We start from the raw sequence: 15537 nt of genomic DNA, 5'->3' as shown, positions 1-15537 counted from the left end.
CGTCGAAAGTTGATAAGGCAGACAGACATTACCTAACCAGACATCATTGGGTGAGGAAGAGCAATCTCGCCATGGTGCGCACTGGTCAGTAGTCCACCACTGCCGTCACAGCACAGACAGCCATTTGCGGTGCATTACACAGTGAGTTTGGTGTGTCAGTGTGAAGCAGTACACTAATTACACTCCCTGATTAATGTATACACATGCAAGATGTTTGAAAGCACTTTAGGCCTGCAATTTAGCATTCAATGTGATTAAAACGCTGCTTTGCGCCAAAACCAGATTTTTCCCCGGGACTTTTGGCATGTATCCCACTCCGTCACCTGGGGGTCCAGGTGTTAGACCCCTTGAAACATGTTTTCCATCACTTTTCTGGCCAGCATAAGTGTTTCTAGTTTTCCAAGTTCGCCTCCCCATTGAAGTCTATTGCGGTTCGTGAACTTTTCCGCGAACCGAACCTTCCGCGGAAGTTCGCGAACGGGGTTCGCGAACCGAAAATCGGAGGTTCGCCCCATCTCTATTCTGTACATTGTTTTTCCTTATATCAGCCCATACCAGCACGTCACGTACATTTTTACCTCTCCTATACACAAAGGAGGGAGGTGAGGGGAAAACTTTGGACAGTACAGGATCAGCTTTTATCAATGTCCAATTGTCCAGGATGCTCCTCCTGACCAATTGCGCATGATTGTCAAATGTAAAGATAAATTGAACATCCCTAGTGTTTTTACTCCTGTTCACTTTTTTTTCTAAGCTCCTTTCTATCCAGCATGCCAACCTCATGTACCATTTGCAAGAACACTTCCCGTTTGTACCCTCTTGCAACATAATTATCAACCAATAAATTGGCTTGTCTATGATATGCTTCATCATTTGATGTAATTCTTCTTGCACGTATGAACTGACTTTTTGAGAGTACACCTATCATAGATGGAGGATGACAGCTCATTGCCAGCAGTGCGTTATTTCTGTCAGTCTCCTTTTTATATAAATCTGTTTTAAATACAGTCCCGTCAAATTCAACGTTTACGTCAAGGAAGAGTAATACATGTGGATGGAACTCAAGGGAAAATTTAATACTTGCGTGGCATTGATTGAGTTCATTAAAAAATTCCAGCAATGAAGTTTCAGTTCCTTCCCAGCATAAAAATAGATCATCGATAAAATGACAATATCCTGTACCAAAATTTTTAAACTTTGCATTGCCCACAATATATTTGATTTCAAACTCTGCCATAAAAATGTTAACTAATGTGGGTACATATGGGGCCCCCATTGGCACTCCCCTAATCTGCAGAAAGAAATCCTGCTGCATTTGGATGTAATTGGACTGAAAACAAAGATCAAGTAGTCCCCTGACAAAAGGTATATTCAAATCCAGGTGGGTATCAGATTCAAGTGCTCTAATGACCGATTCCAGTGCCTCTGGATGTGGTATGCTGGTGTACAGGCTAACTACATCCAGGCTCACCAGATATTTAACCCTTTCAGTTTCAACTTCATCGAGACAGTTTAAAAAATGGGTAGTGTCTTTCAAACACAATGGGTTCTCTTTTACAATCGGCAGGAGAAGACTGTCTATATAAATTCCCAGTGGCTCCAACAAAGAGTTCGGTGCAGAAATTATTGGATGGCCAGGTGGGTGGGAAGCATTTTTGTGTACTTTATGTAGAATGTAGATCACTGGTACCTTATACTGATCCCTACTTAGCACAGATTTAAGTTTATTAGATATATGTCCTTCAGCAAAGGCTTCAGTCAAAAAAATATCAATTTCACCCTTAACTGTCCTAGAGGGGTCACCCGCTAACTTTTTATACGTCTCACTGTCCTCCAATTGTCGCATCAGTTCCCCATGTACATCTCAATACTTTGTACAACCAGGGAACCCCCATTATCCGCTCTCTTAAAAATTATAGAGCCGTCATTTTGTAACCTCTTTAACGCTTCCCTTTCTCTCAGTGGTATGTTATGTCTTGAATGATATTTACATCTATCCCAATTAGTAGTAAGCGTATGCATTACAGTAGTCTCAAACACATCCAAGGTAGCATTTTCAATAGGGGGATCAGTCTTACAGCGTTCCTTCAAGTGTGGGGGTACCTCTGAATTATCATTTGGTACATGCATGTTCAGGCTAAGGCTAAGCTATAATTGCAAAATCCAGGTCGAGACCCAGTGACTTCCTTTTGTTGTGCGTTGTCTTCCTGCACCTCTGTTGGATCGGGTGCTTTACTGGTTGACTCCCTGGTACCGAAAGTTTGCGGTTGAGCCTGGGGACTACTGCTTTTTCTTCAGGTGGGTGATAGGAGGGAACATCCCAGCTATTCCAACTCCTCTCTAAAATTTTGACATTAACCAAAAGTCACATTTCTCTATGAGTGATTATGGGGACCGGGGGAAATGAGGAGAGAAACAGACAATGCACAGAGGTTTGTGGATCCAGCATGAACATACCATTATGCTTACCTTAGGCAGTTTTGCCTCGCATAATGTATTCTTAAAGTTTCTTTTCAGCATGAACACAGTGTTGGAGGAAAAATAATGTCTGGTAAGGACTTTTAAAAATTGGAACTGACCACTGTTTCAAGAAAACCAGGAGTGTTATGCAAAAAATAATTCTGTATTGAATACAGTACTGTATTCATAGCCAGATTTGAAACAAGGCCACGAAGGCCACGGCCTAGTGCACCACAAAACAAGGGGTAGGCAGTGGGCTGGCACACTAAGAAAGTTAAACTACCAAACATGTAAACCGCAGCAGTCAGAAACCCAGTCTGTGGCTGCCTTGCTGCCACAGGGACGATCAGTGGAGCACTAGTCCTGTGCTCCCCTCATCCTGTGCTGTCCATCCTCCAAGGGCGGGGTTGTTGACAGTGGACCTTGGGCGATAAAATGTTCAAATCCAGCCCTGGCTGTATTAAAGAGTAATCTTAAACATTAAGTTTTAGTTCTGGTATAATGTTTATATATAGTGGCAGAGGCACTGATTGGAATTAGTTGTTGGGAAGCAGAAGCCAAATATTGCTATGGCAGCTTTTATTTCATAAGGTAATGCAGGTAGGGCACATGCACATTAAGAGAAAAGTATTGCACATCCATGTAAGCGATGTTAACCAATGAAATTGAAAGCCAGTAATGGGCTTCTAGGTAGCTAGGAGTTCATAGCTTCTCGGAATTGAAATGGTGATCAAGTTTGATTACACCAGGTGTGACCGCAGGAGTCGGGGTTGTTAACTTATTTATAAGTCCGTAAGATACTCTGCAGTCCATTTGTTTCACAGGCAAAGTGTTGGCCTTATTTCACGATCACTGCCGCACTTCCTCCTTCTGGCTGGAAGGAGGAAGCGTAGTAGTGAATCGTGGAACACAGAGGATCCCACAGACTTATGGGTACGTTATCCGCTGTCTCCCGAGGTCACACCTGGTGTAATCAAACTTGATTACCATTTCAATTCAGAGTAGCTATGAACTCATAGCTACTCGGAAGCCCATCACTGGTGAAAACAATTTAATCTTGGAAACATACTTTTTTTTTCACTGTTGTTGCTTTTTGTTCTTTTTTTTTATAAAAATTATACCTGTGCTGCAAAGCAGATTTCACACCGACTGCCAAGTCACATCATTTTTGCTGTCTCCACAATGGGGCCTAGTGCCGAGTTTTAAACAAAACAAACATTCAAATGCAATTTGTTGATACTAGATTTGCTTCAATCTAAAGCTCAGATTCAGTTTATACAATTTTTCAAACACCGTACATATGCACTGAACTATAAAGGGCCAAGATGGTATAGCCTCCTTCTTTGTGCTTGGAACACATATGTGGCTAGTGGAGCCCCAAATGCTTCATTATAAAGCTATAAATTTCCATAAGACTCCAGTCCGTCACAAGAAACACAAATAAACTGAAGCCAAATTCTTGCTGTATCAGCAGGTCATGTTACATTGTATAATAATACCAAGCAGCATCTCTAAATCATTCCAGCTTGCAAAAACAAGGTAGCTTTCTGTATATTTTTTTATATAACCTGCATTATTAAGCCCCTGCCTTTGTTAATGATGTAAATAAATCTTTATCACTGTGCGCTTCAGGTAAGCAATGACAAAAATATAGAACAGGCCAAAGCATGAAGTCACAAGTAATTTAAGGTTAACATAATATCTGTAATAAATGAATCAATCCAATAACTTTGAAACATTAAACAATACATATTATAAATAGGTGCTATTGCTTATTTTGTTCAGTGACAGGGAGAACAGTGCATTGCCTTTGTAGGGGGGAAAAATAATAATGTAAAAATGTCTGCAGAGAAAAACTCATGTTCTGCTTTGGAAGTTTGAATGGGTGAAGCAGTCAGTCATAGTACTGGCCAATGCATATTCAATATGTGGCCCTTCATTATATAGCCAGGCACCAGAATTTCAGATGGAAGTAGGAGTAGCTATGGCCAATGAGATGCAAATAATTCAGTTAGTGCAGGATTATGCTAATTTGTTATGCAAATATATGAAACGTGAAAATTGACCAAACAGATTTTACCTTGGTTGAATTCCATTGGTCCATCTTCAAGATGAATAAATCTGTCCACCTAATTTGCATATTTTTGCATTAACTCAGAATTATTTGCATCTCATTCACCGTTTGTAGTTAGAAGCCATTTTAAGAGGCTTAGGGCCTCCACTCGTCAGTTTTTCCATGCGTCAGTTTTTCGGCATGAGTTGTCTGAGGCAGGCTTCACACGCCTGATGCATCACACTGCACTGTCAAAAACAGGCCTCCAGGGAACACTGTGCTATTGCACGGTGTCCCCTGTCTGTCCACCGGCCAAGCAGGAAGTGACATGTGCATGACGTGTGCTTGCTATCACTTCCTGCTCTGGGTATGCGGGTCTTACCAATGCACGTTAAAATATGGCACATCAGTAATTGTTTTAAAATCCCCGCATCTCCATAGGCTAACATGACTTCCGGTAAAACGCAAGTCGACGCATCATAGCAGCGTTGACGTAGTTTTGGATCTGTGTCAGGGATGCGGCGGAAACGTCACTTCCGTCGCATCGGCATTGCACTGTACCACGGAAGTATGAAAGTCTCCATACTCTTTCATTGCCCAGTGGTGGGCACGGTAAATATACCACAACGCACCGCCCTGGTGTGAAAGGGCCATAACAGTTTTGCATTGCTGTCAATTGTTGTTTTTTTTGCATGTTAAAAACGCATTCAAGTGTGAACTAGCCCATTGATTAACATTGGTTGCAGTTTACCTGTGCAGAAAATGCACAGAACTGCTGAGTGGAGATAGGCCTTTAGGCCGGTTTCAGACTGCTCAATGGCGTTAGCCAAAACCCCCGCCAAAAATAGGCCTTCAGGGATTACATTCTGACTAACATCCAAACAGGGAGTGACGCTTGCTTGTGCTCACTTCCTGTTTTGGAAATACAGAAATGCGCTGAAACGTATTGAAAAAATACATTTCCACGAATGTGCGCCCGCAATGCTGCCAACATTTTTAAAAACCCTGCGTTACCATAGCCTTACATGACTTTTGGTCCAAAGCAGATCGCCACAGGTTGCCGCAGCAGCCCCACAGCAACGTAGGTATGTGCTCGCGTTAGCTACTGCAATGTGGGAAGTATGAACTACCCCATAGACTTTCATTAGGCTGCAGTGGGGTGGGGTAAATTTACTGCACTGTACCGCCCCAGTGTGAAAGGGCCCTCAGGCTAGTTTCCCACTGGGGCATTGCGCATCCTGTAAAAACAGGAGGGGGAAAGTCACAGTGAGCACATGTGTGATGTGAAGCATACAGTTCATAAAAAGAGTGTTTCACTGCAACTGTAAACATGCACGTTGTATGGCACCATCCAGCATGCCACGCATTACTGTAATGGATTCCATGGTAATGCACTCCTTACGCTTTGATGTGAGTGTACCATTACAAAATAATCGCATTGCATTTGCCATGCAAATATATTGACTGATGCAATGTGACCTGACATCGTGAAAGTAGCCTTAGCATTAGAGTATTGAATAGGAGGAACATTAGGTTTAATAAATTGGGTAAGGAGGAGATTGCCTCAGTAATATGCACATTCTTTACAATATCAGATTAAAATCGCCAATATTTAGGACTACACAAATCAAGTGCCTAAATCACTTTTGTCACAGACATATATATTTTACAAGATCTGCTTAAAGGGAAGGTTCAGGGAGGGTGGGGAAAAAATAAAAATCAATTTCCACTTACCTGGGGCTTCCTCCAGCCCATGGCAGGCAGGAGGTGCCCTCGCCGCCGCTCCGCAGGCTCCCGGTGGTCTCCGGTGGCCGACCCGACCTGGCCAGGCCGGCTGCCAGGTCGGGCTCTTCTGCGCTCCAAGTCCTTGTACTTCTGCGTCCCACGCCGGCGCTCTGACGTCATCGGACGTCCGCCGGGCTGTACTGCGCATGCGCAGAACTACTGCGCATGCGCAGTACAGCCCGGCGGACGTCCGATGACGTCAGAGCGCCGGCGTGGGACGCAGAAGTACAAGGACTTGGAGCGCAGAAGAGCCTGACCTGGCAGCCGGCCTGGCCAGGTCGGGTCGGCCAACGGAGACCACCGGGAGCCTGCGGAGCGGCGGCGAGGGCACCTCCTGCCTGCCACGGGCTGGAGGAAGCCCCAGGTAAGTGGAAATTGATTTTTATTTTTTCCCCACCCTCCCTGAACCTTCCCTTTAAAGGGACTGTAAACAGAGCCCAAAAATGGAATAGTGAACTTACCTGGGGCTTCCTCCAGTCCCCTGTAGCCTGAAAGGTCTCCAGTGTCCTCTTGGTCCCCATACATTTTTCTGCTTGCGGTTCCGTAAGCCGTGCGTCCCAGCAGGGAGTCATGTGCAACTGACATGCGTGGCCTGTCTCGATCATGTGCCCATAGCCTTGAGCGTTCTGCACAAGCGTGGTTCTCAAAATAATTAACCATGCATGTGCAGAACCCTCCCACCAAGGGACCTCACAGGCTACAGGGGGCTGGAGGAAGCCCCAAGTAAGTTCACTATTCCATTTCAGGGTTTTGTTCAGGGTCCCTTTAAGAGTGTCCAGTGATATGAAGAGGGTAGGGTAAAATAACTCATAAATTATTTTAGTCACCAATTTGGGCCCCTTAGCGCACCTAGGCTGCAAAAAAGTGTCACACGTGTGGTATCGCCGAGAAATAGTGTAATGTGTTTTGGGGTGTATTTTTACAAATACCCATGCTGGGTGGGCAAAATATCTCTGTAAATGAGAATGTTTTGATTTTTTTACACACAATTGTCCATTTACAGAGATATTACTCCCACCCAGCATGGGTATGTGTAAAAATACACCCCAAAACACATTATACTACTTCTCCTGAGTATGGCGATACCACATGTGTGACACTTTTTTGCAGCCTAGGTGCACTAAGGGGCCCAAAGTCCTATGAGTACCTTTAGGATTTCACAGGTCATTTTGAGGCATTTGATTTCCAGACTACTCCTTACGGCTTATGGCCCCTAAAATGCCTGGGCAGTTTAGGAACCCCACAAGTGACCCCATTTTAGAAAGAAGACACCCCAAGATATTCCGTTAGGAGTATGCTGAGTTCATAGAAGATTTTATTTTTAGTCACAAGTTAGCGGAAATTAATTTTTATTGTTTTTTTCCACAAAATGTCATTTTCCACTAACTTGTGACAAAAAATAAAATCTTCTATGAACTCACCATTCTCCTAACGGAAAACCTTGGGGTATGTTCTTTCTAAAATGGGGTCACTTGTGGGGTTCCTATACTGCCCTGGCATTTTAGGGGCCCTAAACCGTGAGGAGTAGTCTATAAACCAAATGCCTCAAAATGACCTGTGAAATCCTAAAGGTACTCATAGGACGTTGGGCCCCTTAGCGCACCTAGGCTGCAAAAAAGTGTCACACATGTGGTATCGCCATATTCAGGAGAAGTAGTATAATGTGTTTTGGGGTGTATTTTTACACATACCCATGCTGGGTGGGAGAAGTATCTCTGTAAATGAGAATTTTTTGATTAAATTATTTTAGTCACCAATTTGGGCCCCTTAGCGCACCTAGGCTGCAAAAAAGTGTCACACGTGTGATATCGCCGAGAAATAGTGTAATGTGTTTCGGGGTGTATTTTTACAAATACCCATGCTGGGTGGGCAAAATATCTCTGTAAATGAGAATGTTTTGATTTTTTTACACACAATTGTCCATTTACAGAGATATTTCTCCCACCCAGCATGGGTATGTGTAAAAATACACCCCAAAACACATTATACTACTTCTCCTGAGTACGGCGATACCACATGTGTGACTCTTAACCACTTGCCGACCGCGCACTCATACCGCGCGTCGGCAAAGTGGCAGCTGCAGGACCAGCGACGCAGTATTGCGTCGCCAGCTGCAGGCTGATTATTCAGGAAGCAGCCGCTCGGGCGAGCGGCTGCTTCCTGTCAATTCACGGCGGGGGGCTCCGTGAATAGCCTGCGGGCCGCCGATGGCGGCTCGCAGGCTAAATGTAAACACAAGCGGAAATAATCCGCTTTGTTTACATTTGTACGGCGCTGCTGCGCAGCAGCGCCGTAAGGCAGATCGGCGATCCCCGGCCAATCAGCGGCCGGGGATCGCCGCCATGTGACAGGGGACGTCCCGTCACTGGCTGCACAGGACGGATAGCGTCCTGTGCAGCCCTGATCTCCGGGGGGGGAGCAGGTAGGAGAGGGAGGGGGGAATTTCGCCGCGGAGGGGGGCTTTGAGCTGCCCCCCCCGCCAGCCACATGCAGGCATGAGAGATCGGACCCCCCCGGCACATCATCCCCCTAGTGGGGAAAAAAGGGGGGTGATCTGATCTCTCTGCCTGCTACATGATCTGACCCAGCACAGATCACTCAGCACAGCGCTGGTCCTTAAGGGGGGGTAAAGGGTGGGTCCTCAAGTGGTTAAGTTAGCGGAAAATGACACTTTGTGAAAAAAAACAACAATTTCTGCTAACTTGTGACAAAAAATTAAATCTTCTATGAACTCCCCATGCACCTCACGGAATACTTTGGGGTATCTTCTTTCCAAAATGGCGTCATTTGTGGGGTCAGTCCTGGCATTTTAGGGTCTCCGCAATCATTACATTTATGGCCAGTATTAGGAGTTTCTGCTATAATCCTTATATTGGGCATACGGGTAATGCACTCTGGGCTGAAAGGAAAAATGAACGTCAAACAATCAATCAATCAATGTGGATGAAAAAATATCTGCCAAAAAATGTGATAAAAAAAGAGGGGAAGGCGTCTGCCAGGACATAGGAGCTGCCACCCAAAAACGTCCAAACCCACTCAGCTCGTATGCCCTAGCAAACACGATTTCTCCATCCACACCAATCGATGTGGATGAACAAATCATTGCCAGAGTTCTTTTTTGATACAAAGTGCTTGCCAAAGCATAGGTACTCCAACACCGCCCCTCAGCTCATATGCCTCGGCAAACTTATCTTTTTTTACTGCGGAGGAGAAATCTCGTCCTGCAGCGCTGCATGCACCGACTTGAGTGTAATCTGACAGACGCACAATGCTTTTGTCAGGATGCACCATCAGTGCTGCAGCTGGTTGGTCGGTCGGTCGGTCGACCTGGAAAGGTAAAAGATGGAAAAAAGAGAGAAGAAAAAAAGCAAGCAGCAAAGCAATAACTTCATTACCATTAACATCAACTTTTATAAACTCTGTTGAACATTTTTAACCCAAACATTAACATTGGGAACCAAACATTAACTTTTTTGCTTACCTGTTTTTTTTTTTTCTTACCTTTCCGAGGACAAACCTCTCCTCCCCCATGGGACAATGTGCAAAGTGCAAATCGCACAGAGATGTGGTGAAGTACATTATGCACTTTGTCCCAAGTGAAAGGAGAGGTTTCTGGCAGCACTGTGTATTAGGGTCTCTGGAAACCTGATGTCTGGGTTCATACTGCATATTGGCGTATCCGGTGGGTCACTCGCACCGCATCGCCCAAAACAGACCTTCAGGGAATACCGCAAGAGTAGCATTCGACTTAGTAATCGCATTCGGTCTAGTAATTAACTGCGTCGCTGTAGACTAACATCACTTCCGGGCCGACCCAAATTGCCGCAGAAGCCAAGCAGTAAGGTAGGCATGCACTAGTGTTAAGCCAAGCACTTCCGGCGTAGGGGGGCGCAAAGTGTGACTTTCGCTAGGCAATTTTCCCTAACGCATCGCGCCAGTGTGAAATAGCACATAGAGAGTGGTGTCACGCCTTATTCCAGCCCTGCTGCAGACACAAGAACGTTTTCTTGGGATGCGTTGACTTGGGGCACTCGGAATGGGAAAGGCGTAGTGCCTTTCATGTAGCCGGCTAACTACATTTTGGGGTTGGGCCACGGCACCTCCTGGATACAGGAGATCCGTAACGATCTCTTCCTGGAATTTAAGGAAAGATCCAGTTCTCCCAGCCTTACTGTAGAGAACAAAGCTGTTGTAAATAGCCAATTGAATAAGATAAACAGACACTTTTTTATACCAGTGTCTGATTTTGCGGGAAACTAAATAGGGCCCTAACATCTGGTCATTGAAGTCCACCCCTCCCATGTTAGCATTATAGTCGTGGACGGCGAGGGGTTTTTCAGTGACCTCAGTTGCCCTGTGAATTTGCACTGTCATGTCTGTGTGAATGGTGGACAGAAGGTAAACGTCCCTCTTGTCCTTCCATTTCACCACAAGCAGGTCATTGGTACACAAGGCAGCCCTCTCCCGCCGTGCAAGCCGGGTACTAACAAGCCATTGGGGGAAGCCCCGGCGACTAGGCCCCACGGTGCCACAGCAGCAGATTCCTTTTATCTTTAAATGCTAATAGAGGGCCACACTTGTGTAAAAAATTGTCTACGTAAAGATGGTACCCCTCCTGGAACAAAGGTGACACCAAGTCCCACACAATCTTGCCACTGCTCCGCAGGTAGTCAGGGCATCCGACCAGGTCCAATTTTGAGTCTTTTCCCTCATAGACACTAAAACCATAAGTATAGCCTGTGGCCCTTTCACAGAGCTTATACAGTTTCACCCCATACCGGGCGTGCTTGCTTGGGATGTACTGTTTGATGTCAAGGCGCCCGGTAAAATGTATGAGGGACTCGTGTACACAGATGTTCTGTTCAGGGGTATAAGCATCTGCAAATTTTGATGACAGGTGGTCTATGAGGGGCCGAATTTTGTGGAGCCGGTCATAAGCAGGGTGGTCACTTTGATGACAGGTTTTGTTGTCATTGAAGTGGAGGAAGCGCAGCATGTTCTCAAATCGTGTCCTGGACATGGCAGCAGAGAACATGGGCAGGTGATGTATTGGGTGCGTAGACCAATAAGACCGCAATATATTCAGTTTGACTAGACCCATGTTAAGGAGAATGCCCAAAAACATTTTAAGTTTGGAAACTTGGAGTAGTTTCCACCGGAAAGGCTGGGCATAGTAGCTCCGGGTTGTCGGTGATGTATTGTGTGGCATAACGGTTGGTCTCAGCCACAATTAAGTCGTAGAGATCCTCGGTGAAGAACAGATGAAAAAAGTCTAGGGCCGATCCTAGATTATCTGTTTCCACCTGGACTCCAGACTGGGCAGTGAAAGGGGGCAGTACGGGTGCGGCAGAACCAGGGAATTGCCAATTGGGATTTGCCAGCATCTCTGGAAGACTGTGGGTAGTACGGGCCCATTTTCTTGGTGGCTGCGACTCGGGTCTTAATGCACGTGCCACCGAACCAGTTTCAACTTCCATTCTAGTGCTCACCACTTCACCAGGGTCTACGGAAGTACTGGTGCTAGGTCCAGGAGATGCTGCGCTGCTGGTGTATGCCTCACTATGAAACCTCAGACCAGTGCTAGCACCACTCTGCTGCCCTTGAGGCAGATCCTGCGCCACCTGCGATCCAATGACACGGGATGTGGTACGCCTGGCTCTAGCCGGGACCTCAACCTCGTCATCGCTATCGGTCAGCGAGCTACTGCTGTCTACAGGTTCGTACTCTGACCCAGAAGATTCGTCGGATGAGACGTCCCAATCGTCCTCATCCAACTGGGCCATGTACCTGTACACCTCATCATCGGAATACCCCTTTCTTGCCATGGTGGACTGCTAAATTTAGGGGATATTCCTCTGAGACTACCCAGGAAAAAGAGCACCTACCTAGCAGAAGGGAGTACTTGCGGAGCAGAAAGCTGTGTTCACTGAGTTTTGATTAAAAAAAAATCAAAACTGATCTTTACAGTGCCACAGCTATTGTACAGTGTTTTTTGCAGTGATCAGAAAAAAAAACCCTGTCACCGCAGTGGGGCGGGCTGAACGCAAGTGCAGGCGAACGATCAGTCCTGATCGGGCAAACACTGCATTTTTAGTGGATCCTAGTGACCCTAATATAGATCTGACTGCGATCAGTAATGATCACTTACAGATACTATATATTACCAATTCTGATTAGCGACAGTGATGTCGCTAATCAGCGACTAATTAGTGACTGTGGTGTGGTGGGCTGAGCGCTAACTGACACTAACACAGGGGCCTAGCTAACTGGCCTAACCGTTAACACTGGTGATACTAAAAAAGTGACAGTTTTCACTAATCACTGTTTTTAGATCACTAGGATAGTGACGGGGGGAGAGGGGGGGGGGGGGGCGATCAGGGGGCAATCAGACAGCAATCACAGACAATCAAAGCCAATCAGAGGACAATCAAGGCAATTACAACACAATTAGAGCCAATAAGAGTGATTAGAGGCAATCAGATGGCAATCACAGCCAATCAGCGCAATCAAAGCCAATCACGGGAAAATTAAAAACCAATCACAGGACAATCTAAGTCAATCACGGGGCAATCAAAGCCAATCGCGGTAAAATCGAAAACCAATCACGGTACAATCGAAAACCAATCACGGGACAATCGAAAACCAATCATGGGACAATCAAAAACCAATTACAGGACAATCAAAATCAATCTCGGGGATATCAAAGCCAATCGCGGTACAATCGAAAAAAAAATCACGGTACAATCGGAAATCAATCATGGGACAATCAAAAACCAATCACGGGACAATTGAAGTCAATCACGGGGCAATCGAAGCCAATCACGGTACAATTGAAAACCAATCATGGTACAATCAAAAACCAATTACGGGACATTCAAAAGCCAATCACGGGACAATCAAAAACCAATCATGGGACAATTGAAGTCAATCACAGGGCAATTGAGACAATCAGAGCCAATCAAAGCACAATCAAGCGTTACAGACAGGAGATTAGAGGTACACAATGGTGGGTGGGGTGATCTAAGGGCAGGGGGGAGTGATCAGAGGGGGATCTAAGGGCAGGGGGGTGATCAGGAGCCCGCAGTGACAGGTGGTGATGGGGTCATTGATAGGTGATCAGTAGGTAATTACAGGGGAGAATATATGCAAGCAATGCACTGACAAGGTGATCAGGTGTGGGGGGGGGGGGGGGTTTCTGTAGACGATCTGAGAGTGTGGGCGGGTGATTGGGTGCCAGATTAGGGTCTAATCTGATGGGTAGCAGTGACAGGGGGTGACAGGGTGATTGATAGGTGATCAGTAGGTAATTACAGGGGAGAATATATGCAAGCAATGCACTGGCGAGGTGATCAGGGGGGGTCTGTGGGAAATCTGAGGGTGTGGGCGGGTGATTGGGTGCCCACAAGGGGCAGATTAGGGTCTGATCTGATGGGTAGCAGTGACCGGAGGTGACGGGAGGTGACGGGTGATTGATAGGTGATCAGTAGGTGATTGCAGGGGAGAATATATGCAAGCAATGCACTGGCGAGTTTATCAGAGCGGGTCTGAGGGCGATCTGAGGGTGTGGGCGGGTGATTGGATGCCCGCAAGGGGCAGATTAGGATCTGATCTAATGGGTAGCAGTGACAGATGGTGACAGGGGCTGATTGATGGGTGATTGATGGATGATTGACAGGTGATCAGTGGGTGATTACAGGGGAGAATAGATGTATACAGTACATGGGGGGGTCTGGGGAAGTCTGGGGATGATCTGAGGGTGTGGGGGGTGATCAGGAGCCCCCAGGGGGCAGTTTAGGACCTAATCTAAAGGAAAGCGTTAACAGTTAGTGACAGGGAGTGATTGTTGGGTGATTAGGGGGGGGGGGGGTGATTAAGTGCAAACAGTGGTCTGAGGGGGTTATCAGGGGGGGTCTGAGGGGTGCTGTGGCCGATCAGGGGGTCTGGGTACCTAAATGTGTGTATGCTTGTGTGTACTCACAGTGCTGCTGTCCTCTCTGGTGGTCGATCAATCACTGTGACCACCAGGGAGGAAGCAGCCTGTATAATTTACTTTGTTTACCTAACAAAGTGTAGTATACAGTTTCTATTGGGGAGTTTGAAAATTTACAACCCACCGGCGCTGCTGATTGGCCGGCGGGTTGACGTCACAGGTGGGCGGAGCCTAATGCTGGTGATTGCGCGCGCATGCACACGCAATCGCCGCAATCCCCTCCTCCAGGACCCGACGCCTATCGGCGTTACGCGGTCCTGGGCGTGCCACTTTGCCGCCGCCCATAGGTAGTGGTAGGTCGGCAAGTGGTTAAAGGACCACAACTTGGAAACTTGTAAAACATTTAAAATAAATATGTGCACATACACATAAGGCCTCCACATTACTACAGCGTGAGATGAGTGAGTTTGGCTACAGTGCAGAGGGTGGGGGCTCCTGGCTGTCCACCTTGGATGGAGCACATAGGCAGGAAAGAGAGCCTCCTGTTTTCGAGATATCCCTGTGACCAGTGGTGACCTGGGGACAGGGGAATCATCTGTCCGCTCTCTTCCTGCCACTTGCCTTTCTTAGCCCTATAGAGGCAAATATTTTTTTAGCCTCTAGAAACATGGGCCAGCAAGTCCCTTCAGAGCTCTCCCCCACAGAACCCTACGCATGATGGCTGTGGGATAGTGACTATGTACTCTGTAAAGTGCTGCTGTCAGTGCTATATAAATACACAATAATAATATAGTGGGACATTAGACTATGGCTATGGTAGGATTAGATTGTGAGCTCCTTTGAGGACAGTCAGTGACATGACTATGTACTCTGTAAAGTGCTGCAGAAGATGTCAGTGCTATATAAATACGTAATAATAACATGGTAGGACATTCAACTATGACTTTGGCAGCATTTGATTACATAGATTTGATAAGTCTGTGCAATCACACAGTATCATTGAAACACATCTTTAGTCTTTTCAAAAGCAATCCCTGAAAAGGACCTTTGGAAAGATCCTGACCAACATTAGAGAAGAGCAAGATTGAGTTAAGCATTTTGTGAAACTGAACCGGCGTGTTAGTAAGGCAAAGAGGGTTAACTCATCCATGTTGGCAGCTCTTGGTGTTGCACTGTACACGACTCTTAATCCTCCCAACCTCAGCCTCTGAGGGTGAAAGAACAGGAAGGTGTCCTGGCCTGTCCCCACTAACATGCATGTTCAGTTTTTCAAAATGTAAAACTCAATCGCTCGTCCCTAGCCAGCATG

The sequence above is a fragment of the Hyperolius riggenbachi genome, chromosome 10, assembly GCF_040937935.1.
Source record: "Hyperolius riggenbachi isolate aHypRig1 chromosome 10, aHypRig1.pri, whole genome shotgun sequence".
In the NCBI taxonomy this organism is placed as follows: domain Eukaryota; kingdom Metazoa; phylum Chordata; class Amphibia; order Anura; family Hyperoliidae; genus Hyperolius; species Hyperolius riggenbachi.
This window is presented reverse-complemented; position numbering follows the sequence as displayed.